General features: G+C 34.9%; 1 protein-coding gene and 1 long non-coding RNA gene across 2 annotated transcripts in view; one reads left to right on the forward strand and one right to left on the reverse strand.

The window, feature by feature from the left end:
• Ten-a (Teneurin-a transmembrane protein) overlaps positions 1-26,271 on the forward strand; it is a 1,628,256-nt gene that overhangs the window by 35,107 nt on the left and 1,566,878 nt on the right. The gene's annotated exons all lie outside the window — the stretch shown is intronic.
• LOC141460207 (uncharacterized) overlaps positions 4,751-26,271 on the reverse strand; it is a 60,862-nt gene continuing 39,341 nt past the window's right edge. Inside the window, exons 5-7 of the long non-coding RNA XR_012461788.1 lie at positions 24,768-24,960; positions 9,216-9,373; positions 4,751-4,935 (exon numbers count right to left, since the gene is read on the reverse strand). This is a non-coding gene — a long non-coding RNA (uncharacterized lncRNA). The remainder of the gene's footprint in view (positions 4,936-9,215; positions 9,374-24,767; positions 24,961-26,271) is intronic.

The following is a 26,271-nucleotide window of genomic DNA, read 5'->3' on the forward strand; positions in this document are numbered from 1 at the left end:
CGATCTGGCTGAAACTTGGTGTGTGTTTTCCAAGAAATGCTACTAACAAAACATAACCTCGATACGCGCCAGTGGTGCTATCTCTCTGACTTTGCACGGACTTTTCAAACGACCCTCGTATGTTTGCTAATCACCTCCATCCATCTAATTGGTAGTTGGACGTATAAAGACAGCCTGAAAAAATAGGTACAGTCGAACCTCTCAATAACGGACACTGGCGGGGGAAAGCAAAGAGGCCGCTGTTTGGAGGTGGTCGTTAGAAGGAGGTAGGCAAGTTTCATTATGAAAAAATACGTGTTTTTTTTTCCAAACATCTATTTAAAAATTGTTTATTATTAATAGATTTAAAAACGTACCTAATTGCATAATTATTTAGCTATATGATATGCATCAAATTTTTCTTAATTATCCAAAAAAATTTATCAAAAACCTACATATTATTGACTTAATTAATAATTTTTATAATAATCATCACATTTATTCATAACAATAATAATTTATGGTAAAATTATCATCATACTATCATCTATTACTAGAATAAATAGAACAAACCTTTCGGCAAGTTGACGATGGCTCGATTTGGTTTTTGCAAAATCTTCCAAACACATATATTTTCTCTTCTAGAGTTAACCACTTTCGTTTGAGAGACATATCGGAAAAAATAATATTGTTCGTCCAAAGTAATATTGAAAAATGATTAAAATGGTACAAGATGTATGGAGCTTATATAGGAAACTTTAGGAAAAATCAGAAAAAAAAGAAAAATTTGAGAGGGGATAATTACTTTGATCACCACGTCAAACGAACTTTTAATAATAAGGTGGTCGTTGATGGGCGGTGAAACATTATAATCCGTTCCCCAAAATCAAAATGTCCGCGGTCGCTATGTAGAGTGTCCGTTAGACGGAGGTTGTTTTATATAGAAAGTGTATAGGGGTAAAACGGGGAAATCCAAAAACTGACACTTAGATGGAGGTGGTCGCTAGTGAGAGTGTCCTTTATGGGAGGCTCGACTGTATTTACTTTACTTTTTCTCAATTGAGGTCGGTTGTCATCTAAGTTAATGACCCCACGGAGCACCTTTTCAGGGCATTGATAGATTCTGGAGGGTGTTCTTTCGTTAAAGAGTATACTTTCAATCATCGGACAGTGAGCTGTAGTAAAAGTGCTCCTAAGCTAAAGAAAGTAATGAAAATTAAGGGCACTCAGGGTCTCCTCTCTGCGTGAGATTCAGATTCATGAACTAATCAGCTAATAATCTTTTCTCTTCACTTTTAGGTACTTTAACAGCCTAAAAAATAAAATTGAAAATAATTTAATCTTAAGACACAATAAACGTTTACGTATATCTCTTTAGAATATATATTTTGCTCTTCAATTAGCAAAATAACAAAATGATAAAAAAAACTTAAAATTTTAGATAAAAATTTCAAATAGCAAATTATAGTAGCAGCGTATAAGTTTGGTAGGAGTTTAAGTAAGGGCATGGTAGTTAGTAAAGTTTCTAAACAAATTAACAATTTAAGTGAATAGGATAGGGGCCAAAAGTGAGATAGGGAAATAGAGAGGCGCTAAGAGTGTTATTCGCCAATGGAAACTAGATTAGCTTTTGCGCGACCCGGTTAAGAGTTCTGCTATATTTACTTATTCGCAAGTAAACCGCCAGCTTTTAGTTTAGGTTACCCTCATGGCGTAAAACGACTTTAACACTGTACGTAACATAACCTTCTTCAACCTGTAATCTTATTCCCTTTATCTTTTTGACTAACTTATTTGTTATAATTCTAACTTTATTAATTTTTCTCTGTAATTTTATTTTTTTTAATGTATATACATAGTGCCTTATATTCGAGTGTAATTAAAATGTTTAGATTAGATTAGATGAAATTAGGGCGGCCTCAAGGCCTACGCCACGGCGACCCCTTTGGATCTATTGTGGGTCCCCGACTTTAGAGCTCACCCTCCAGACCCGTCCGTTTAATCAGACTCTTAATTCTAGAGAGTGACTCCTGGGTAAAGCTCATCCAGGCCTTGGTTTTTCCTCCCCGAGAAGTAACATGCTTAGCCCAGACAAGTCCCTCACACAGACACAACACGTGCAGTGCAGTTTCCTCTTCTTCCTGGCATAACCTACAAAGGCTGTTCTCTGCCAGGCCCATGCGATGCATGTGTTTTCTGAGCCTGCAGTGGCCAGTTAATTAAAATGTTTACTTAGTAAAAACAAAAGGTCTCGAAAGGTATAGAATGCATAGTGGTTATTTTAAAAATTGATGGAGAAATCTCTGATTAATTGCAAAAAAGTAGGCCTCAAAACAGCGTCGGCATTATGAAAGGAATTCACCTACCATAAGAATATAATTAATCAAAATCATCAAATCCAGTACCATTTTTTGCATATTGTTCATCGTTACATCAATAACCTGTTGACCTATTTAGTTCAGTTAGAACAGAAAAACAACACGCCAAATGAAGAAGTCTCGGAAGTCAGAACTTGAATCAAAAATACAATAAAATAAATTAGATTTGTGTGAATAATATCTGAAAAAAGGACAAAAGGCGTCCTTTCCTAATTTAAGAAAGGACAAGGACAACCAGGTGTTAAAAAAAGGACTGTCCTTTCCAAAAAAAAAAGGGCAGTTGGCAACCCTACACATAATACATCTAAACTTTGTGGACCCCACCTCTAAAAGCTCGGCTATCGTTGAAAGATACGTACATATAACTTTCAAATAATCTCTTTGCATACGGTAAATGTGAAAGTGGGTAAAACCGCTATTAAACAGTCTTATAATCTAATAATCTAATTCTTACAGAACTTGAATTGCAGTTGTAATGGTGTAACAGCTGTTTACAGCCTACAGTGTGCATAACATTTACCATGATCTCCTACGTTTTAAGAAAGAGATTTGGGAGAAACGGGCATCAGTATTGTTAAAGTAACTCAGGAATTACGAATTCAGCGCGACAGAATACTAAGAACTATCTATACTCCATCAAGCGTTCACCAACATCACTTAGCGAGCAACCATTACGAATTTGATCATTGCTTTAGCCTTTATTAATATAAATCATTCGTATAAATAATTACTTAAGTAGCTCAGTTAAAGTAAATTTTTATTAGAACAAGCAAACAGTTTTAATCCTTATGGATGTTAATTAATATTATTATTTCTTTAATGATTTAAGGCTCTTCAACATCTGAGTTATTTTTCTTAGAGTTCTGACGGCCTCCAGACGATGTTCTTCCGTTACAGACAACACTCTCCATCACCTGACCAGTGAGCTGTAAGAAGCTCTTAGGAAGAGAAAATCTAAGGGTCAGCAGCTGGGATTCGAACCCTGGACCTCCGCGTGGGAATCCAAAAAGCTAACCGCATAGCTAATACCCTCTCTGGCTGTTAATTAATTTGTATTTTGTTCTGTTTATTGTAAGCGTTCATCCCTTACTGTAAGGCCTTGTTTACACATAAAGTACGATCAAAAACACAAACAGAACATAATTATACGTAAATATTTATTTCATACAATATGCTAGTTACAATGAATACAATTATTCAACTAAACTCATACTAATTTTCCCAACTCAGTTTAGAGTCAGTAGTCAACAAAAGAGTAAAATATGCTGCAGATGTTTTTGCCTTTGCCTATGTAACAGCATACCAAGAAAAGAAAAAAGCTCGATCAATTCCTAACCATAGGAGGTTATTGTTGATTAAAGCTAGGCTTCATTAGAGTTTACACGCGTAAATGTTATTCCTAAACGAGAACAAAATAGAAATTCTGGAAGATAGGAAAGGGGAAAATGTTTTTGCACTGACAAACAACTAATACAACTCATATAACTTGTACGTACTGGAAACATGGCCGCGCCCCATTCATATTGTCTGCCTATTGTAGTCACATGCATAATAAACCAGCGGCTTGGATATAAAAGGATTGAACGAGAAAGAAAGAAAAAATAACATTTTCTGAAGAATGTGGACTAGATATTGCTTGCCCAGAAGGGATATTCTTCAATTTCTGGCTTGGAAATTGCTTCTTTTTTGTTTTGTTTCTTCTTATGAAATAACGTCAATTAATGCCAAATCTGAAGTATCGTATAGTTTTTCTAAGTTTTATTAAATTTTTTATGTGTTATGTGGGTTATTTGAGACCAGGGTGTATTTTGGGGAATGATTAGTTAGTTGGTTTGTCTTTTTATGAATTTGCAAAACTTATTTCCAGAAAAATTTATTCATTATTACATAAAAAATAGTACTCTTAAGAATAATAAATATCATAAAAGCAAATTTCGAAAAATAAAATTACAATCGAACCTCTCAATAAAGGACACTGGCGGGGGAAAGCAAAGTGGCCGCTGTTTGGAGGTGATCGTTAGAAGGAGTGTAGGCAAGTTTCATAATGAAAAAATATGGGTTTTTTTTCCAAAAATCTATTTAAAAATTGTTTATTATTAATCGATTTAAAAACGTGCATAATTGCATAATTATTTAGCTATATGATATGCATCAAATTTTTCTTAATTATCCAAAAAATTTATCAAAAAACTACATATTATTGGCTTATTTAATAATCTTTATAATAATCATCACATTTATTTATAAAAATAATAATTTATGGTTAAATTATCATCATACTAAAAAATAATATTTTATTTAAAACATTTCTCTGATGATTATCATCAAAAAAATCATAAATACAAATAGCAATATAAATTTACATTGCATTTTTTATCCACATTTAACTTTTTTTATTAATTTATGGACGGTAAATTTTTGCTAAACTTAATGAACAGACGCACTTTTACTATATCACTCCTCAGCATTGTAAAAATAATCACTAATTTTGTTTTGCAAGCCGTTTTGTTTTTTCAACGTGTAGATTCCATCTCGGTCCTTCAAAATAGTGGTAAACTGCGTTTTTACAACTCCATACCTAATTGTACATAATTAACTTTTTGTTAGAAATTATGCAAACTCACAGAATAATTGAATTTCTTAGAAAAATAGAACACTTCTTAGAACTTGCTTTCGGCAAGTTGACGATGGCTCGATTTGGTTTTTCGTTTGAGAGACATATCGGAAAAAATAATATTGTTCGTCCAAAGTAATATTGAAAAATGATTAAAATGGTACAAGATGTATGGAGCTTATATAGGAAACTTTAGGAAAAACCAGAAAAAAAAAAAACTTGAGAGGGGATAATTACTTTGATCAACGCGTCAAACGAACTTTTAAGAATAAGGTGGTCGTTGGTGGGAGGTGAAACATTATAATCCGTTCCCCAAAATCAATGTCCGCGGTCGCTATGTAGAGTGACCGTTAGTCGGAGGTTCTTTTATATAGAAAGTGTATAGAGGTAAAACGGGGAAATCCAAAAATTTGTGGAAAATGAAAAGCCTGATTGCTGGTAACGCCAGCGTCATTGGTTACCTGTTCTGGACAATTGGGCTGGCGCAATTGCAGCAATGCAGGATTTGAAGGTATAAGGAGGAACTATGACACACTTCTTACCTGACTATACGAAGATTTGCACAAACCTATTGAGAATATTAGGTACAGATATTTTTGGAGTAAAACAGGTCCAGGAATTTTGTTTCGGATAGAATTGAGAAAATACTATAATGGGAGTGACAGGTTTTGGAGTTCATGTGGCCAACTTGGGAGAGAAAAAGTGTTTGGATCTTGTCTAGGTAGGATAAAGGCCAATTTAGGACTATGTTCAGCGCCACGGCATTAATGGTATATACGAGGGTCGTTTGAAAAGTCCGTGCAAAAATAAAAACTACTTAATTTTTTGGGGTAAACCTTTTTATTTTTCAACATAGTTCCCTTTTAGGTTTATACACTTCGTCCAACGCTGCTCTAGTTTGTTGATCCCTTCCGAATAATAGGATTTGTCCAAGTCTGAAAAATAGCCATTCGTTTCTGCAATCACCTCCTCGTTTGAATAAAATCTTATTCTCGCCAGCCATTTCTTCATATTGGGGAACAAATAGTAGTCCGAGGGAGCCAAGTCTGGAGAATATGGGGGATGTGAAACGAGTTGGAACCCTATTTCCATTAATTTTGCGACCACAACTGCTGAGGTGTGAGCTGGTGCGTTGTCGTGATGGAAAAGGACTTTTTTGTGGGCCAATCGTGGGCGTTTTTCTTGCAGCTCGGTTTTCAAACGGTCCAATAACGATGAATAATATGCACCTGTAATAGTTTTACCCTTTTCCAGATAGTCGATGAGGATTATTCCTTGCGAATCCCAAAAGACAGTCGCCATAATCTTTCCGGCCGAAGGAACGGTCTTCGCCTTTTTTGGGCGCAGATTCTCCCTTGGTAACCCATTGTTTAGATTGTTCTTTGGTCTCAGGAGTGTAGTGATGTATCCATGTTTCATCCACAGTGACGAAACGACGCTTAAAGTCCTGCGGATTCTTCTGGAACAGCTGCGAACCGTCCTTGCAACACTTCACACGATTTCTTTTTTGGTCAAGCGTGAGCAATCGCGGCACCCATCTTGCGGATAGCTTTGTCATGTCCAAATGTTGATGCAAAATATTATGTACCCGTTCATTCGAGATGCCCACAGCACTAGCAATCTCACGCACCTTCACTCTTCTGTCATCCATCACCATAACATGGATTTTATCAATGATGTGTTCTTCCAAGAGATGCTACTAACTAAACATAACCTCGATACGCGCCAGTGGTCCTATCTCTCTGACTTTGCACGGACTTTTCAAACGACCCTCGTACTGAAACCACTACCGAGTCTAAACATCACGGATTTTCTAAAGATAAAACGATCTTTTATTTTACACCTCATTAAGGAAGATTTCCTACACATTTAATTAGTATACGCAGCATATCAGTTTAACATAAACATCAAACAAACTAGAACATTCAGAATGTAATTAAAATATTCAAACTAAACTAGCAAGGGACGCCTTATTTCCCCATCTTGGTGTATTGGCCCAAAATAGTACTTGCACACCTTGCGTGACTAGTGTATATTTACGCCTTAGTAATGTTCATCATTCTACTATCTATAGTAAATTAAATTGCAATATCCATCTAGTGAGAAGGTTTTTTTTATTTAAATATTAAATATAGTATATCAAATATCGAGACAGAAATGTAGAATACTTAGGGTGCGTTCCACTAAGCGACCACAACGATCAAAACATACCTTCAGGCGTTCCACTTGGCGACCGCGGTCGTGGCGAAAACGTCACTAATGACGTCACTATTTTCGCTCACGCGAAGCCCACAACGCCCCATCTATAGAGCTGGGTCGAAGTGGGGTTTCAGAAATATGACGCAATTTTTAAAACAAAATATGGCGACCGAAAAAATTATCTCATGTAAATGAAAGTATTATTTCATGTAAATAATAGAATGTGTTTCTCGAAAGTCTACAAAAAATAAATAAATAAATAATTACTTATCCCTTTACACACTAAATCACTGAATAACTCAAAATCATTTACCTGAAATAACTTTTAAATTCTTCATCTGAATAAAGATCAATTACACTGATAGCTAATAATACGTGGCCTAAGTTTTCGCTTTTCATCATTGCGATTTTGTAAAATTGCATTCCACTCTTCGTCGGAACTAGTTAAAGAACTTTCTAAAGATTATTAATAAATATCCAACTGTTGCCACAAAAGACATTTTAATTTTATTTAAACGTACATTTTATAAATACTCCACTAAAATGTAATATAAAAAATTGAATTATATACAGGGTGTCCCAAGCTATATGGATAACGACTTTTTCTCGGAAACTAAGATAGCTAGAAAAAAACTAAAAAATACGTGTTCCCTTAGTTTTTTGTTAGGAATCCAAATTTAATTTGTAAATTTTTTTCGGTGCTTCCAGAAGCGAGATACAGGCACCAACTTCATTTTTCAAATGGGAAGGTGCGGTTTTTATTTCAGAAATAGATTCCTCTATTTTTTTAATTAAAAATTTACTCTAACGGTTTTTTTCTGTGAGCGATATTTTAGAAGTTATGAATGAAAACATGATTCTTATAAGAAATGTCAAAATGATAATATTATAACGGTTTTTTGATTGAATAAGAAGAAAAGTACTATTTTATTATAAATTTTACTCCTCATTAATATTACAGATCATGCTCGAATTGGCCTCCACCATTAGAGATGCATAGACATGCACTTTCCTGCCAATCGCCCCTTACTGCCAAAGAAATAGATTCGGCTTTAACCGAGTTACAGGTATCTATTATTCTCTGCTTTAGTTCATCTACAGATGCAATCCCGGCTTGATTCTGATGCACCTAGATTTAGAAATGCTTTTTGATAGCCCATCAAATTTCCTATCGAGATATCTCTTTACATGCCTGATGGTGTTATATCCATCAAGGAGGCTATTCAGTGGCCACCTCTCTCACCGGATTTGACACCTATGGACTATTTCCTTTGGGGATACCTGAAAAACAAGTTGATTATTCATAACGTTTTTCTTTCTTTCCTTATTTCTGCTTATCGAAAAGCATTTCTAAATCTAGGTGCATCAGAATCAAGCCGGAATTGCATCTGTAGATGAACTAAAGCAGAGAATAATAGATACCTGTAACTCGGTTAAAGCCGAAACTATTTCTTTGGCAGTAAGGGGCAATTGGCAGGAAAGTGCATGTCTATGCATCTCTAATGGTGGATGCCATTTCGAGCATGATCTGTAATATTAATGAGGAGTAAAATTTATAATAAAATAGTACTTTTATTCTTATTTAATCAAAAAACCGTTATAATATTATCATTTTGACGTTTATAATAAGAATCATGTTTTCATTCATAACTTCTGAAATATCGCTCACAGAAAAAAACAGTTCAAGTAAATTTTTCTTTAAAAAAATAGAGGAATCTATTTCTGAAATAAAAACCGCACCTTCCCATTTGAAAAAATGAAGTTGGTGCCTGTATCTCGCCTGTATGAACGGGGTTAAATTTAAAAAACAACCTCTTCAAGCTTCTGACTTATTTTCGAGGCCGCCATATGTAATGTTTACATAAACGATTAAAACGCCCACAGTCCATTCCACTTGGGTTTTCGTTCGCAACGCTCGCTAGCAAGTGGAACGGCCAAAATCGCGGTCGTGAGCGTGGTCGTTGTGATCGCTTAGTGGAACGCACCCTTAATGAGTAATGAGAAGGTTATATCTAATAAGAATGTTTATATATTCTATTATTTACCTAGAGTATTAAATAATATTCAATACTGATTATTGAATTTTATCAGTGTCAATAATCCAGAGGCATCAATAGATGGTTCCTCCAGTCTTGCTGGCACACATTTAATTAATACTTCAATAAATTTGCTTAATTTTCACTGAGCAAAATTCAAAGCACTCCTGCAAATATTAAAAACCACAAATAAATATACAAAATGTAAGACGCCAACTAAATGCAATTCTATGTTTAAAAACATTTTTTTTTATGACATTATTATATTAAAGTAATAATATAAGTAAATATGCCTTAAATTTAATATAAATTTCTACTTTTATATTTTAATTTTATTCCATATTTAATAAGTCTGTGTTGCCAGAAAGAATTTCACGGAAAGAGTCTACACTGGAATGCAATATTCATAATATTTCTGTCCTAGTACTTCTCCTTTTTTTAAAGAATGAATGCAGGGAACAGTATAGAGCAAAAAATGTACATGCTCTGGTAGTTTCAGCAGTATTAAAAACATTTTCAACCACTGAAGTAAAATATCAGTTTGATAATAAACAAAAAAAAATATATAAATATCTTTTTGCTTATAGTTAAATAAATGTTCGCATTGTGCATCTAAAATTATACATTTCATACGTTCTTAGAAAAATCAAGGTGCACAATTTGAAAAGTTTCTGTACAGTCTTCTATTGGGGGGAAAAACAGCGGCCATATTTGAACACAATCGCAAGATGGCGTTTTTAAACTAAAATTCTGACCTTCTTTTTAATCGTTAAACATCTTTGCTTTAAAATCTCTTTATTAAAATTAAGAGAGTTTAAGAATAAGCGAGAGAGACAAAAAATTGCATTCAATTTTTACCAATCAATGAGGTTAGTTTGAAAACCGCTAAAAAGTACGTTGATAAACTGAAGATATGCATTTCGGACAGTTTTTTGGTAGCTACAAAACGTACATTATGGAAATACAGTCAAACCTCCCACAAAGGACAATCTCACTAGTGACCATCTCTATTTACGGACAGTTTTTTGAATTTCCCCGTTTTATCCCTATACACTTTCTAAAGAACCTCCGACTAACGGTCACTGTCTACATAGCGGCCGCGGACATTTTGATTTGGGGAACGGATTATAATGTTTCAACTCCCACCAACGACCACCTTATTATTAAAAGTTCGTTTGACGCGGTGATCAAAATAATTATCCCCTCTCAAGTTTTTCTTTTTTTTCTGTTTTTTCCTAAAGTTTCCTATATAAGCTCCATACATCTTGTACTATTTTAATCATTTTTCAATATTACTTTGGACGAACAATATTATTATTTCCGATATGTCTCCCAAACGAAAGTGGTTAACTCTAGAAGAGAAAATAAATGTGTTGGAAGATTTTGTAAAAAACCAAATCGAGCCATCGTCAACTTGCCGAAAGGTTTGTTCTATTTTTCTAATAACAGATGATAGTACGATGATAATTTTACCATATATTATTATTGTTATGAATAAATGTGATGATTATTATAAAATTGATTAAATAAGGCAATAATATGTAGTTTTTTGATAAATTTTTTGGATAATTAAAAAAAACTTGATGCATATCATATAGCTAAATAATTATGCAATTATGCTCGTTTTTAAATCTATTAATAATAAACAATTTTTAAATAGATTTTTGGAAAAAACCCCATATTTTTTCATTATGAAACTTGCCTACACTCCTTCTAACGACCACCTCCAAACAGCGGCCACTTTGCTTTCCCCCACAGTGTCCGTTATTGAGAGGTTCGACTGTATATCTCGGAACTAAGATTTGATTAAGAATGATAGTTACATTTAGACAGAATACAATTTGAAGTATTATTACTAAAAGAGAAGCAAGATCACAACTTGATTACTAATAAAAGCGTACATTTTTTTTTTTATTGGAGAGATTTAACGTTGCTCTACAAGCTGAATTTTTACAAGAGAAATATGAGAAAGAGAATTCATTATAATGGTGCATGGTACAAAAGTCTGGTAAAGTTCACATATCTGTGAATAAGATCAGCCACTGATAATGAACTATGTACGAGAGACCTTTATATTTGAAAATTACTTTTGAATAATATAAAAATAAATAAATAAATAAAAGTCAGTTTGAACACCTCAAGCGTGTGTTTTACACATTGAATGAGGCTCCCTCACATTTATAACTTTAATGTAGTCCATTGCGCGTGAAAAATAACGCTCCTGGAACTGGCAATGAGAGAATGTTGGAAATTCTTTACTGAATTTATGATGAGATCTTTAGAAATGCATATGGCTTTTTTTTATGTCTAGCTGTCGTTTTACTTTCATTTTTTTTAACCTTCTCACTTCACATTCCCTTTATTTACATAATATTTTGTCTTTTTAAATATTCTGTCAAAAAGTTTTTGTTGTGACAAACTAAAATTAGATTCAGGTTAATGGAGTATTTGCTAATTTATTTTTTTAAATAATCGTTCATTTAACCTTGTATTATTATTATTTTGCAGATTCAAAATAGAAAATTCATTTTTCAATTTCCCGTGAATCATAATATAAACGATGTAAACTTTAATATAACTGACAACTATGCAGTGTATAAACTAAACAAATACTAAACAAAAATGATGGCTCCTAGACCAGGGATGACGAACCTTTTTTTGAGACGTGGGTCAAATTTTGTTCATTTTGTACGTGAATACGTCTTTAAATTTGCTATCATATGGAGGCAATCCAAAAAAAAAACTAATGATAACAAAATCGGGGGATACAGTTTGGCATTTTAATTTCGAATCTATAGTCTACATCCAAAATTAAATTAGACCATTGGATAGCTAAAGGATCAAAGAATTCATTACGATAAGCGAGGACTGTGACGCATCGCGCGCGGTGGAGGAGGAAGCGCCGCCATTTTGAGATCATTTTGCTGCGTATCGAGATTTGTAATTAGTATAACCTTTGACTCGGAGAAGCTACGATGTTCGTTTAAGTTTTAATCGTCAGCTGTGGTCACAATCTATCGATTGTATATAAAACATTAGTGTAAAATAGTGACAGTGAATATAATAAGGTGTTAGAATAAAAAAATATTATCAAAAATATATAATGTCGGCCTATACGCGTCGAAAAGCCAAAACCAAATGCAGAGATCGTATACGGTTGGAAAGGGCTTCTCAAGAACAATAATAAAACACCATATGACCGAGTCAAGCTGTGCCGGGAAAGTAAAAGAATGAATGCGGCCGAGTAGATCAACGACGGTGTCTGCAGCTGGGGCGGTTGAAATTATGCAAGTGGATGATGAATTCGCTTCTACATCGACAACGGACTGTATAGGCATAGATTGTATTCGATCGTCGATTTGTTTCCTTGATTTCATCCTAAATACATAAATAAAAATATTTTATATAAAAAATATAACCCGTTACGTAAACGTATTCACGTACAACACACGGCCGTGTCCATGACACAGCCAGACGTTAAATTTTATATTTTTAGTACTAGCTCTTGGGTCAACAATGCCCATTTGTACAAGAGTTAAGTTTAAAAATGTTTAAACTGAATATTTTTAAAATTAAACATCTTTAAAATTCAGTTGGCTTAACGGGGTAAAACGGGACGAAACAAATGGCTATGGAAGTCTCTTTTTACAAACATAACTGAACAAAACCTTACAAAAGTGTGTTTTATCTGAAGAAAAATCTAAATATGGTTATTTGCTTTGGGTTTTCGATTTTTTTTAACAAACAAAATATGAGTAAAATTATACATTTTATTTGATATTTTGTAAACACTTTTGCTTTATTTCGAATACTACAAAAGCATTTGTCGTCATTTGCTTTTTAGAACTGTAATGATCAAAATAAAGGTTATTAGATAGCATTTAAATTGCTTTTGTGTCAATGTGTGATTGAAAAAAAATACAGATAGAATATAAATTATCCACACAATTAGAAAATCTAAATCAACCCGCGAAAACAAACAAATGGTTGCCTAGCAATTTTGTGGGTCAGTGAAAAAGCTTGCTCGGGTCATAGGTTCGCCATCACTGCTCTAGACTCTTCGACGAAATCCTGACCAGCCTAGTGAATTCAAAGATTAGTGGACATTATCACAATTAACCAGAAAGTTAATGGGTTTATTGGGTAAAATAGCAAACGTTGAGGTTCTAAGTGTAGCATTATATTTGCTGACTGGAGGACACTCAAGACTTAAGAGCCAGCGGATTAAGCCAGGTCATTACCAGCTTCACTTTGACTTTGGATGTATCATTATAACGCTTTTTTTTTGTCAAGTTCAAGATTCTACCAAGACTGCACCTCTCAGAAGACGCCCTGCTTTTAAGTACTGGATTAGCTATGCGTTCTGAAGTCTTTTGAATCAAATAATTTTTCTTAAAAACACACACACACTGGACAAAAAATATTTGTTCTTTGCTTTACTTAAAAGTAATTAAATAAAAAATAGCAAATAATTTAGAACATAAACTCCAAAAATTCTTTACTACTAATAAACACAACTTATTTAAAATTTATATTTAATGATGGTTAAATAGAAATTTGATAATAATAAAGATTTAAAATGAAATTCCTGTTGAATTTCTTAGAATAATCAAACAATAGTGCTTCATTGAAGTTAAAATAATCATTTTATTTATAATCATGTTTCAACTTTTCGAAACATTTAATTCATCACGTTTTAATTAAAACCAGAATAGACTTACTGAAGTAATAATAGGGCGGCCAAATGAAAACTGAATCACTCGCTAAATTTTCAGACAACTCAATTAACCAAACAATTAACAAAATTAAAAGGTGTTATCACACCATTCAAGCCGACGACTTCTGATAAGTAATGGCAGCAAAATTTATATATATAAACATATTATTTATAAAACTGATCCATTTATTTTGGTAATATTTTCATTTGAGTTTTAGTTGTACTAAATATAAATAAAAATTTGTATCGTATTTAAAAAAATGATACTCCAATTCCGTTATTAAATGGAGATTAGAACACAAAGCGAAGGTAGATCCTTACATAATAGCAATATACATAACATTGAAAACCTTTATCTAAGAAATCTCTATTTCTCAAATCAAATCTCTTGTTTCTGTTAATCTAGACTGCTTGAAACAGTCTAGTTTTACTGTATGTAAAAACATCAAGTCATGTCTATTTTTTATAACTATGAAAAACTCAAATACGCTCAAACTATGGACTCGAACTTTACGGAACAGCTAAAAAAATCCAACATCAATAGACTGCAAACACTCCAATCCAAAATACTCCGCCGCATAGTAGACGCTCCATTCTATGTTAGCAACCATACAATACATACAGATCTCTAAATTCCATTCATCTCCGAACTTGTTAAAATTCGATATAAAAATTTTCATCAAAAACTCTCATTTCATCCCAACCCTTTAGCTGCAAACTTGTTTTCATTTACACTACCCTCCAATCCTCGAAGAAGGCTGAGGCGCCGTTGGCCCCGTGACTAACTGGGTGAATAATGGCGGTCATCCAGTGATGGCCGCCATTCACGTCTGCCACGTTACTGTATACGTACATACGAGGGTCGTTTGAAAAGTCCGTGCAAAGTCAGAGAGATAGCACCACTGGCGCGTATCGAGGTTATGTTTAGTTAGTAGCATCTCTTGGAAGAACACACACCAAGTTTCAGCCAGATCGGTCTATTTCTTTGTGTTTGGCATTCGTTTGAATCGAGGAAGTCGAGTGATTTTCAAAAAATGGACGAAAAAGAATTTCGTGTGTTGATTAAACACTACTTTATGAAAGGCAAAACGCCTCAGGAGATTAAAGAGAAGCTTGATAAACATTATGGTGACTCTGCACCTTCGATTAGAACAAAATTTTCGGAGTGGCCATACGGGCACAAGTGACGCTGAACGTTCTGGACGCCCTGTTGAGGTTACTACTCCAGAAATCATTGATAAAATCCATGATATGGTGATGGATGACAGAAGAGTGAAGGTGCGTGAGATTGCTAGTGCTGTGGGCATCTCGAATGAACGGGTACATAATATTTTGCATCAACATTTGGACATGACAAAGCTATCCGCAAGATGGGTGCCGCGATTGCTCACGCTTGACCAAAAACGAAATCGTGTGAAGTGTTGCAAGGTCGGTTTGCAGCTGTTCCAGAAGAATCCGCCGGACTTTAAGCGTCGTTTCGTCACTGTGGATGAAACATAGATACATCACTACACTCCTGAGACCAAAGAACAATCTAAACAATGGGTTACCAAGGGGGAATCTGCGCCAAAAAAGGCGAAGACCGTTCCTTCGGCCGGAAAGATTATGGCGACTGTCTTTTGGGATTCGCAAGGAATAATCCTCATCGACTATCTGGAAAAGGGTAAAACTATTACAGGTGCATATTATTCATCGTTATTGGACCGTTTGAAAACCGAGCAGCAAGAAAAACGCCCACGATTGGCCCACAAAAAAGTCCTTTTCCATCACGACAACGCACCAGCTCACACCTCAGCAGTTGTGGTCGCAAAATTAATGGAAATAGGGTTCCAACTCGTTTCACATCCCCCCTATTCTCCAGACTTGGCTCCCTCGGACTACTATTTGTTGCCCAATATGAAAAAATGGCTGGCGGGAAAAAGATTTTATTCAAACGAGGAGGTGATTGCAGAAACGAATGGCTATTTTTCAGACTTGGACAAATCCTATTATTCGGAAGAGATCAACAAACTAGAGCAGCGTTGGACGAAGTGTATAAGCCTAAAAGGAGACTATGTTGAAAAATAAAAAAGGTTTACCCCAAAAAATTAAGTAGTTTTTATTTTTGCACGGACTTTTCAAACGACCCTCGTACATTTATCTCATTTACTACTTGTACCCTGTGGGTACAGGTGTAAAACTCAATAAAAAGATAAATAAATAAATAAAAGTTATAAATTTCTTAGTTTTTTAGGTTACAACTAAATAGTGCTGGCGGTGGAGATTCCGTGTTTTTCATCGTTATTTACATTTAATTCCTAATTCTAGAAAACACAGACTTTAATTTCAAAATGTGGCCCCAGTAAGGTAATGTACAGCGTTAAATGTCATCTTAGGAGCGACCTCGATGTAATATTTTTTTTAAAACAGTCAAATGGTGAATAATCAAAAGTAACCAATGAGAACACCACAAAAACCAAATGAACCACTTCAATGAAATTGTACATTTAGTTTATTAATAATGAAACCTTAGGCAGGTTCTGTTTTCCCAAGGCAATGCCGCCAAAGAGAATTATTAAACCACAAAGGATACTAATAATTATCTTATCTCACAGTTCGGATCCTCTATTTTCTCAAGCTTGTGTCAGTAGGCGGAAAAAAATGCTACAGAATTAGGAAATTTAAAATGAAGAAAAAAAAGAGAAAGGCTATTAATGTGTGAAAAAGTGAAAAGCCACTAGGCTTTGTACAATACCAGATGTTCAACCACCAGAGTATATAAAGATGCCAGATCACCTCTCTGTAGGGTGAATCAAATATAAACGAGACTTTTTTTTTCTGTAATTTATTTTTATTTTAAACGCAAAAAGAATATAGTTTATTTTTCTACATAATCTCCTGATTTGGAAACACATTTTTCCCAGCGGATAGGCAGCTTTCCAATTCCTTCCTCGTAGAAAGATGCAGGTCGTGTTTGCAGCCAATTGCGCACGTAGGCTTCAACCTCAGCATCACTATCGAATCTTTGGCTTCCCAAAGCTTCCTTGAGAGGGCCAAACACATGAAAGTCACAGGGTGACAGGTCAGGACTTTACAGTCCTTACGGAGGGTGTTCCAATGTTTCCCATCCCAGTTGCTCCAATTTTTCCCTAGTCAAGGCTGCTGTATGGGGGCGAGCATTGTCATGGAGAAGAACCACTTGCCTGATCGATAGGTCTCGTCTTTTGCGGCGATATGCAAGTCGGACCTCACTCAAAATATCGCAGTAGTAGGCCGCATTAATTGTCCTGTGCTCGTGCAAAAAATCGAAGTGCAGCAATCCACGCTGGTCAAAAAAAATGGTAGCCAAAACCTTGCCAGCCGACAAACGTGACTTGGCTTTCACCGGTCCAGGTTCTCCTTGTTTTCTCCACTCCATACTCGCTTGTTTAGATTCTGGGGTGTAGTGGTGCACCCATGTTTCATCACAGGTGATAATGTGAGTGAGAAATTGGTCTCCTTGTTTCTGGAATCGTGCAAGAAGACGCCCACACACCTGAAGACGTTGCAATTTCTGGTCAGCTGTGAGAAGGCGAGGAACCCACCTGGCGCACACCTTACGGTACCCTAGTTCCTCTGTGACTATGGAGTAAGTGCTTCCATAACTTATCCCGACCTCACTTGCAATTTCAGAAGTGGTACGACGTCTGTCATCTTCAATAAGCCGTCGAACACTGCTGATGTTGTTCGCTGTAATGCTGGTGCGAGGTCTGCGGTCATGGCTCTCATTTTCAACACGATCACGACCCTCCACGAACTGTTTATGCCATGCAAACACTCTGGCTCGTGACAGTGTCTCTTCCCCGAACTGGGCAGTCAATCTCCTCAAGATTTCGGCCGGTTTTACGCCTTCTGCGGCGAGAAACTTGATTATAACACGTTGCGCAATTGACGAAGGTACCTCTTGCTCCGACATCGTTACGGTGGACACTGAGAGGGTCGAGGAGGCGAGCCCACGTGCTTCCCCCACTCCTGACAAACCTACCCAATAACAAACAAAGCGGGAACGTTCTCCCTATACTATTGTGCCTGAAGGGCGAGAAGTCTCGTTTATATTTGATTTAGTGTATTCTAGTTTACACTAAATTAGTTATTGTAATATTTCTCCTTCTTACACACAACAATCATTTAATGATTAATGATAGAGGTAATCATTAAAATCTTAAATAGTAATTCTATCTTTTATTATATTTATCCTACTTTTGCCTTCTTAATTAATTAGCCACTCGTGCCTGTTAAATATTTGTCTACTTTCATTGTATTTCTAAGAGGCTTTTACTATAATTTGTCTCATACACAGTTACACCACAGTGGCATTAATTTCTTTACTACAATTCAATATTCTTCCTCCTATCTAACCTTAAAAAGTACCTCTCTTCTCAGCAATGCACCTTCAAAATAAAAGTTATTTTGATTTAATAAATATTATATTAAGTAAACTATGTTTTGATACTTTATTATATACATATATATGTTCACGGCATGTTAAGGGGAGAAGGTCAGAATTACGTGTTTGTAGCCGAGAATGAAACCATGTAGAACAAGGGCTCTAGCAGCGACAATGTCTCACTAGCTCTCGGATAATGCGTTTTTTATTGCCTCCTTTATATATTTAGCGGGCGATGTGGGCGGCTCGTAAGCCCATTACTCTGAAGGCGGTAATGTGAACCACGCCTGTAAACCTCCACTTACTAACACTACACTTCCACCAACATGAAACTTTCCTTTACTATATAAAGTGTGAAAGGAGAGCCTACTCATGCTGGCTTCGGGCATCATGGTACGCCATCCAAACGATAAAGATACATAGAAAGGGGGGTAAGGAAAACAACTATGAAGACCTTATAGGATGAGGAGATGGTAGCTGGGAGGAGCAAAAACTAGCCTTTTCTTTTCGACTATTAACAATCTCGTCACTATGGAGACTGTTAAGAGAAAGGGACTGTAATGGACTTGGTAACTATAAGACTTTTGTCGGTACTCATCGTGGTATTAGTTTTAGAATGTAAGGTCAAACGCTGAATTTGGCAGCAACGAATGAATTTTATCTATAAGTGTATCTTCTACCTATAAGATTTCTCAAAACAGATACAATTTTATTGGAGGGTGTTTTCAAAAATGATCCCAGATATTACTGTAGAAATTTCGTGAAACTTATTTCCTACCACGTAGCTCAGATGTTTACAAAGCTAAGTTATAATAATCCTTAAACCTAACAATGGTTCTATCCAAATCAAGTATTATTTATTTCTCACAAGGTTATGCAGTGCCACTTTCCGTCAGGCAAAAAGAAATTTGGACAATTAGTGACCTTCACATTAACCCAACTAACTTAACTCCAGCCAAATATTATTTATTTTGTTAACAAATACGTTTATTGAAGTAGAAATTTTTTGAATTTTTAGCAAAATTAAAACTAGGCTGCAGGAATTATAAAAATTACAAAACCAAGCAGTGGCGTAACCAGATTTTTTAGGCCCTTAAGCAAAATTCTAACTACGGGGCCCCTACTAACATTTCTTTTATTTCAACTGTTTACACTAGTGATGGGCAAAGTACGGCCCGCGGGCCAACTCCGGCCCGCGAAAGTATTTAATCCGGCCCGCCGAGGGTCCATCGACATGGATAGTCATTGGCCCGCTATAATTACGTTTTGACGGTCGAGAAGATAGTAGATTCTACTTAGTAGAATAATAGATGCATAACCTATAGGTGAAGCTAAACTAGCCGCGTAGTTACACAAGTGTGTAATCCTGTAATGTTTTTATAATATTATGATTAAAAGCTTTAACACAAAATGCATTTTTTCTATCATTCTGGCCCTCCTCTAGAATTTCTTAAACTTTGTGGCCCCCCATTAAAAAAGTTTGCCCACCACTGGTTTATACAAAGGAAAATTATTTTTTAACTTGAAGAGCAGAGAATGGAATAGGTATATTAAATGAAACATTTATACATATATTTGAGGATTTTAAATTACATTTAAATACGAGGATGAAACGTTTAAAAGAAAACTGATTACAAATAAAAAACAAAACATATCTGAATATAAACAAAGTATAAAAAGTTATTTAATTGATTCTTTGTCTAGATTTTGCAGCCGCAAATTTGTCAATTAGAGTGTTCGTGTTTAATTGACTTGCTTCTTTATTCTCAATAGCAATCAATGCTAAATATTTCAATCGAGAAACCAATAGATAAGGTTACGTGGATGATTATTTAATAATGTTGTTTTGTAGTTATAATTTAATTTTAAATAATAGAACGTATTTGATATTTTAATACTTCTAAACGATATTTATAAACGAAAAAAAAGTTAATTAAATATTTGATTTTTTGTAATATAAATAGTAAATAAATAAATTTTTAAAGGGCCCCCCCGGATCTAGGGGGCCCGAAAGCGTTACTTCCCTGTAGCTACGCCACTGAAACCAAGGTGAGTATTTGATCAATATCTGGCAAATTTTTGTTTACAAACAAAGAATAGGAACCTGACGGCAGTTCGAACAATAACAAAAAAATTAATCAATCATAAAGTGGCTTTAAACATCACTAAAAAGCCATAAGAAAATCATAGTAAATAATTGATTTCTTATCGAAAAACAATCATTTTTGCTCAAACCCATTTTAAAATATTGGAGATTTTAAAATCTAATACCAAATATTCCAATTGGATAATTGGAAGTTTATAATTATTTTTACTCACTATTTCAAAAATAGAGCTCTTGTTGAAAGAAAGCTTACCTTGGTATGGTCATTGAGGAGATTAACAAGAAGACAATGGCCCAACAAAATTACAAAGTCAGAAGGTAAAGAGCAAGACGGCCATGAGAGAGAGAGAAAAAAAAGGGAAAGTGGCATGAGGTCTGCGGCAAGGTGATTAGTGTGACAGGCAATATTGGAAAAGTGCCCTTATTTAGACCGGCAACCCTTGAAGAACTAAGTAAGAAATTAAAAAACTTTTTTACCACAGCGTGATTAAAGGACTAAATTTTTACTGATTTTAGTGGAGTAATAATTGTTTCATTACTAAACTGTTAATAGTTTTTACTTTTATTCTTTCAAAAAAAAAAATTGAAATGAAATTAATCGATCACTTTAAAAGTATCTTAGTATTAAACCGTTTTCAACTTAACAACATCAGCCTTACAACATTCTCATTTGAAAATTTCTACTTTAGATAGATAAAAAATTGTTTGCAGGAAAGAATTTATGTTAGAGGGTTCTAAGGTATCCACATTAAGTGATATTAAAAATAATTTGTCTCTAAGACTAAAAAAAAAATTAATAGTAATTTGTAGGGAAGGGATTAGCTATGAGGTTAGCATACTGGACTCCCACGCGGAGGTCCCGGGTTCGAATCCAGCAGCTGACCCTTAGATTTTCTCTTCCTAGGAGCTTCTTACAGCTCACTGTCCGGTGATGGACAGTGTTGTCTGTAACGAGAGAACACTGTCCGGAGGCCGGCAGTGCACTGGAAAAAGCTCCGGGCGCTAATGACCTTAGCTGTTGATGCGCCAAAAAAAAAAAAAAAAATAATAATAATTTGTGTGAATCAAGAAATATGTTGAAGAGAAAAATAAACCAAATGAAGCAATGGTCCCTGTAGTGTGGAGAAGTAAAAAAGAATATTCTCGCACATTAGAATGAATAGTAATCGAGAAAAGTAGTATAGCTGAGAGTACAAGAGGTTTTGGACGAAATTATAATAATAGGGAAAAAATATAGCCATGGAGGTTGAGTACAGTTACCTAAGGGTCGTTTGAAAAGTCCGTGCAAAAATAAAAACTACTTAATTTTTTGGGGTAAACCTTTTTTATTTTTCAACATAGTCACCTTTTAGGCTTATACACTTCGTCCAACGCTGCTCTAGTTTGTTGATCCCTTCCGAATAATAGGATTTGTCCAAGTCTAAAAAATAGTCATTCGTTTCTGCAATCACCTCCTCGTTTGAATAAAATCTTTTTCCCGCCAGCCATTTCTTCATATTGGGGAACAAATAGTAGTCCGAGGGAGCCAAGTCTGGAGAACAGGGGGGATGTGAAACGAGTTGGAACCCTATTTCCATTAATTTTGCGACCACAACTGCTGAGGTGTGAGCTGGTGCGTTGTCGTGATGGAAAAGGACTTTTTTGTGGGCCAATCGTGGGCGTTTTTCTTGCAGCTCGGTTTTCAAACGGTCCAATAACGATGAATAATATGCACCTGTAATAGTTTTACCCTTTTCCAGATAGTCGATGAGGATTATTCCTTGCGAATCCCAAAAGACAGTCGCCATAATCTTTCCGGCCGAAGGAACGGTCTTCGCCTTTTTTTGGCGCAGATTCCCCTTTGGTAACCCATTGTTTAGATTGTTCTTTGGTCACAGGAGTGTAGTGATGTATCCATGTTTCATCCACAGTGACGAAACGACGTTTAAAGTCATGCGGATTCTTCTGGAACAGCTGCAAACCGCCCTTGCAACACTTCACACGATTTCGTTTTTGGTCAAGCGTGAGCAATCGCGGCACCCATCTTGCGGATAGCTTTGTCATGTCCAAATGTTCGAGATGACCACAGCACTAGCAATCTCACGCACCTTCACTCTTCTGTCATCCATCGCCATATAATGGATTTTATCAATGATTTCTGGAGTAGTAACCTCAACAGGGCGTCCAGAACGTTCAGCGTCACTTGTGCCCATATGGCCACTCAGAAAATTTTGAAACCACTTATAAACTGTTCTAATCGAAGGTGCAGAGTCACCATAATGTTTATCAAGCTTCTCTTTAGTCTCCTGAGGCGTTTTGCCTTTCATAAAGTAGTGTTTAATCAACACACGAAATTCTTTTTCGTCCATTTTTTGAAAATCACTCGACTTCCTCGATTCAAACGAATGCCAAACACATAGAAATAGACCGATCTGGCTGAAACTTGGTGTGTGTTCTTCCAAGAGATGCTACTAACTAAACATAACCTCGATACGCGCCAGTAGTGCTATCTCTCTGACTTTGCACGGACTTTTCAAACGACCCTCGTATAACTAGGGTTGCCAACTCTATAAAGTTTCAAAAAAGGACACCCTAAAATAGTTAGGTACATTCAGGGCCTTCGACAGGATTTTGGGGCTCGGGAATACATATCATTCGTATTCCTTTTTCTTTTATTTTTAGGTGTTATGTAGAGACTCCGGCTCCGGGCCCCGGGAAAAAGTCCCCTCTCCCCCGTCTGTAATGTGGCCTGGGTACATTTATATCTAACATACTTATTCATGAAAAGTTCATCGTTGCATCAATAACCTGTTGACCTAATCAGTTCAGTTAGAACAGGAAAACAACACAGAAGTCTCGGAAATCAGAACTTAAATAAAAAATAAATTAGATTTGTGTGAATAATATCTAAAAAAAAGACAAAAGGCGTCCTTTCCTAATCTAAGAAAGGACAAGGACAACCAGGTGTTAAAAAAGGACAGTCCTTTCCAAAAAAAAGGGTAGTTGGCAACCCTACCTATGGAAACCTCTGCAACCCTGCTAATGGGAAGAAATAAATAATAAAATTAAGCAAAAACGCAGCATTTTGGGACTCAAATTCTCAAAACAATTTTCCACGGCTAACTTGTACCAGAACAAAAGAAGTGCAGATCAATCAAATAATAATAATACAAAATCACATTTTCATAACCTTCCACAAATAACGATCCATAATCAATTCTTATTTTCATCTAACCAGTCGAACCACAAATCAACAGCATCTCAAATAATCTAATGAAAATTTCCTCAATTTTCAGATTGGGAACGGATAACTATCAGACACTAATAAAGAAAATTTAAAAGACAACCAACTCATCATTTTCAGAACTTATTTTAGATAAGCAATTTTGTGGATTTGATAGAAGAATAAAAGGAAAAAATGTACCTTTATTGATTGCTAGGAAATTCTTAGACAATATTGAATGGATTTAAAGTTTTCTTTAACGAATCAGCTAATTTGAATCCATTTTGTTCGAACAATTCGAAGCGAATCATTAATTACAGTTGGATTATTATCTTAAGAGGGAATATCCCTATCTCATCGAAGAAACCCGATAATTGGAGTCTATTGTTAAATGTTCTCACCTGCTGGTATAGCATTACACAATTAACTAGGCGTTAATTGTTTTTTATTTAAAAAAAAAAAATATTTTTTATAATCTTAGCTCTTCTCCAAGATTAGCTCTACTGATAACCTTCGGATTTAAAGGTTACGCGGAAGTCTTGTTCTGTTCTCTAAGGTTTTGCAGCCAAAGAGACTTCTAGTACGAACCTCTTGAAAAGCCAAACCTCTTTACAAGGCCCATCATTTTACCCAATAATTTGTATTGGCGAAAGGCCAAAGAATTCATGCCCGGCTAGGAATTAGTCTGTATTGTCTCTTGTGGTGTCCACAAGCTTCCGCTTCACCAGTCTTGATCTCCACAGGGACTCAACCCATCTACGACGGGACATCCTGTGAAGATGTTTTCTGATCTGTCGTGCCCTATAATAATAAAGTCATAAGATCATATTAAGTCGGCATGGGTAGCCGGCTTAGATCAGGCGAAGACCAGCGTCTTGAAATCTCTGAACTGTATTCAACCATTTTGTAAAGATAATTTAATGAAATGCTAAGCCGTGTCTACAGTTGAGGAGCTTGTTGCAAAAAAAAAAAAAAAAAAAAATTAAGTTAACAAGAAGAAGAAGATAAAAAGATTAAGACTGCGTCATAATCATAATATTACATAAATGGAATACGTATTTTATGATTTAAACTTATGCACATTTACTAAAGTAATTTGAAATAGATTTCTTTTTTAACCTTTCATTTCTCACCTGTTAGTAAAGAGGATTATTAAAAAGTTTCATTTGATTCTGACCCATCCTTCTAACCTCTTCCAGAAGAAAAAAAAAGAAGTAAGGATATTGATTTGATGAAACACTGATATTTAAAAAGCATTGCAATCTCTTCTCCAATTTATCCATCCCTTATCTCGTCACTCTAATCTTCTAAAAATAGATGTTTACTCTGGAAAAAAAAAAAGGTTTATACAAATTCAATTTTCCTGGTAATTCAATAAATAATGTATTAAATTTTTTAATAAAAACTTGAAACTGTATGCTTTTTTTTTTGAAATTGAAAAGTTTATTTACAATTTAAAAACAGTTGTACAAATATACATTTATACAAAAGGAGGTTTCAGGCTGCAGGTATGCTTTCCCTTTTAAAATTTATTTTCGAAAATCGAACCTTTCATTATATAAACTATATTTGACAATATATTGAGTGAAGCAAATTTTGTTTTCTTCACTGTATTTTTCAATCACAACCAAGATTTTAATTTACATTTATTTGTTTGAAACATTTTCTATTCTGGAACAATTGCTAATTGAAATAAATGAACGGAATTTTATACATCAGCAGCCCATTTCTTCACTGCTGAAAATGAAGGAGCATTCTACTTATAAATTTATAAATATAATAAGAACAAAGTTTCATTTCTGGGTACCGCTGAAAACTTTTCTCTTTTATCTAGTATGAAATTCCATGCGAACGCGGATGGAAGCGTATTAAACTGCCAAGATGAATATTATAGAATGGAATACAAGATCAAATAAAACAAAGGATACATTTTACAGTAAATCTAAGTAATTTAATATAGTAAAAAATTATAAACATTCACAAACCAAACTATATATTGGAAGGGTACTTTACATTGGGTACTTTAAACCTGCTGAGTTATACATTAAACAGATATTTACGATACCATCAGAATATCGGACAGCTATCAATTTACAATACACTCCAAGGCTATTTAATGGATTTGACCAAAGCACTTAGTGAATCTCAATCGACCATTTGAAACCAATATTAATTATCCATTTTATTCTTTTACCATTATAGAGTCTTTTAGGTTCTCAGGAATTTCAGATTGTTGGATTAGTCAATGGATTAATCATTCTTCGTATGACATTTCGATATATTTTATACTAACGATATACATAATTACTACGTAAGTATGTAAAATGGGTATTAAGAAGGAAAGATTAAAAAAAATACTTCAACATTTACTCATAGAAAATGAAAGTTTCCAAAAGAATATTGTACATTTGTCGGCGTAAATATGGATGAGAATTACAGTTCAGAATTCCAAATAGGTAGGATGATACGCTCGAACGTTTACAAACAAGTTTTTTCAGCCCGAACTGTTCGTCAAAAGGTCCCAAGAGTAAAAGTTAGAACAAAATCTTAGTAGAAAAACACGAACTCCCACTTCAGGACAATCTCTCTTACAGAATTATTTTTGGTTCAAAATGTAAGATGATGACCTTGACTCGT

This window comes from Rhodnius prolixus, unplaced genomic scaffold, assembly GCF_049639745.1.
Source record: "Rhodnius prolixus isolate KJV_2025 unplaced genomic scaffold, Rpr scaffold_6, whole genome shotgun sequence".
Classification (NCBI taxonomy): domain Eukaryota; kingdom Metazoa; phylum Arthropoda; class Insecta; order Hemiptera; family Reduviidae; genus Rhodnius; species Rhodnius prolixus.